This window comes from Empidonax traillii, unplaced genomic scaffold, assembly GCF_003031625.1.
Source record: "Empidonax traillii isolate 1590-97213 ecotype Southwest subspecies unplaced genomic scaffold, ASM303162v1 scaffold1261:size185688, whole genome shotgun sequence".
Taxonomy (NCBI): Eukaryota; Metazoa; Chordata; class Aves; order Passeriformes; family Tyrannidae; genus Empidonax; species Empidonax traillii.
The window spans coordinates 29,616-31,820 of NW_020956454.1; the positions used below are offsets into that span (position 1 = coordinate 29,616).

General features: G+C 38.3%; 1 long non-coding RNA gene across 2 annotated transcripts in view; it reads left to right on the forward strand.

Annotated features, from left to right (window-relative positions):
* The window catches only part of LOC114069442, a 22,233-nt gene that overhangs the window by 15,502 nt on the left and 4,526 nt on the right, over window positions 1–2,205 (forward strand). For both annotated transcript variants that reach the window (XR_003573777.1, XR_003573776.1), the window contains exon 4: window positions 207–264. This is a non-coding gene — a long non-coding RNA (uncharacterized LOC114069442). The remainder of the gene's footprint in view (window positions 1–206; window positions 265–2,205) is intronic.

Sequence of the window (2,205 nt, forward strand, 5' to 3'; positions counted from 1 at the left end):
GTGTTAGGAAATTAAATATGTACAAAATGCGAGGTGGAAACAGTAATTTTAAAGGAGAAATTTTAAAGGAAAAAAAAACTCCCAAGTATTTATAAATATGAATAAATAATTAAGAATCACTTAATACTGAAATCTTAACATCCTAAGTGGGGTATATTGCTCGCTGCTGCTTATCTTTTAACTCTTTTAACTGCTCCTTTTTCCAGCGTGGAATGAACAAGCTGAACGGACCCACCTTCAATCTGAGGCTTGATGAGGAAAAAGGTCAGGCTTTACCAAGTTTTATTGGAATCCCGTGCCCTGCTGGCAGTTAGTGCGTTGAAAAAATACTTTCTGTGGGCATTTACTTGTTTCCACAGCTCTGAAATAACAAAGCAAACGCGATGTTTTAGCGGCAGAATATTTTGAAGTCAATGGTATATTCATGAACCAGCTGACTCAGAGCAGGGGGAAGGAGAAGGAGGAGCTGGAGAAGGAAAGGTCACGTATACAAATCTTCAGAAATCCACTGAAAAATGATTACACTTCTAACTAACAGAGCTGGTGTGGCAAGGAAAGGCTGGCATTTAAAGGGATTAAAAAAAAAAAGCCACACTTCTTTTTTCTTCGTATCTTCGAATTTCCGAGTCCTCTTTTAGGAAGGAGAGAACGGCCTCTGAAATGAAATAAAATAGTGGGGCCAAATTCTCCGAATACATTCAATTAGTAGGTAATTATCCATCACATTACACAGATTTGTGGCATCCCAGGGTTCAGAGGCAGCAAAAACTCAACTATTATTCCATTAATGCCAGATGAAGCTGTAGGTTTTGCACTGAGGTGTCTGAAGAGCTGGTTTTTATTGTTCCCATATTTTTTTTTTTAATACCTTAAGTGGATTTTCATTAGGGAAATTGCTGAGCAGAGCTACGTAATTCAGTAAACAGGGGGGGGAAAAAAAAATAGCACTGGGGAGTTAAAAAAAAAAAAAAATTCCCTGTGTCTAAAAATAGTCCAGTCATGTGATTGTTACTTTGGCACAAAAGCATAATTTATGGGTTTAATTTGCAGTCCTGCCACAGTTCTGACATTCCCCTGCACAGCAACTGGGGCTGAATTATTCCAGTTATTCCAAGACCGCTCTGCCCTGACCGTCAGGTGTCTCACACAAAGGAGGGTTATTTGGTTTATTGAGGCCTCTCCTTTTAAGGTGTGGGAGGATGGGTCTCATTTTTTACCCTTTCTTGCTTCGTTTTCGAGCCCAGTCAGTGAGATCTGGGGTTATTCCCATCACTGTGCCCACAGCCTTTCTCCAAATATCCGGGATTTATTCCTGGCTTTTAGTCTCTTTCCTGAAAAAAAAAGTTGAATTTTCAGGTGGAGTTTGTGAAAGTTACATTTAAATTTGGTTTTCTTTTAAACTAAAATCATTGTTTTCCCGGGTTTCCCTTTCCCCAGTAACCTCCAAGTCAATAATTTCCAGCAAAACTGAACAATTACAAATAGTTTTACCTCTTTGTTTCCTGCTGCTGTTTATTAGATACTTTAGGAACGCTCTGTATCAAATATCCCTGAAATTCCTATAATCTTCGTTATTCCAGGTTGCTGGGAATTGGCACCAAGTTCCTCTTTCTTTCTGCAATTTCCCCCGAAATAAAGTTGATTTAATAACATTTCTTCACTTCTTACTGACACAGAGCTCAGTAATATTCTCTTTAATAATATTCCCTCAGGAAGGTGTTGATAATGGTGACGTCACTCTTAGTTTATTCCTCTTACTTACCCAATATTAGTCTTAATTTTAAATAAATCTTGGGGGCTGTCACTGTGCTGACACAAAGTAGGTCTGTCTCGTGGTTTTTGACCTATTTCCCTTGTAAAGAATGAAATTAATGTGGTGGAAGGCCTGGAAAAGCATCATAACTCCTGTGTGTTCTTCCATTTCACAGATTCTTACTGAAGGGCCAGGGCTGAGGGTTAAAAAGAAAATCCTTTTGTTTCCTGCCTCTTTTTTTTTAAATTATTTTTATTATTACTGATGTGTGGCTTTTATTTTTTTACCTGTGGAAACCCTTTCAGAGACGCTCTCTGAGTGTTTTGGGCACGTGGAAGGTCTCGAAAGGGTGGATTCAAATGTATTATTTTAATGCAGTTATTCAGAGCTGGCAGCATATTCTCAATAATGAGTATTTAGGAGTAAGATAAAGGTGTCTCTTCAGCCCAAAA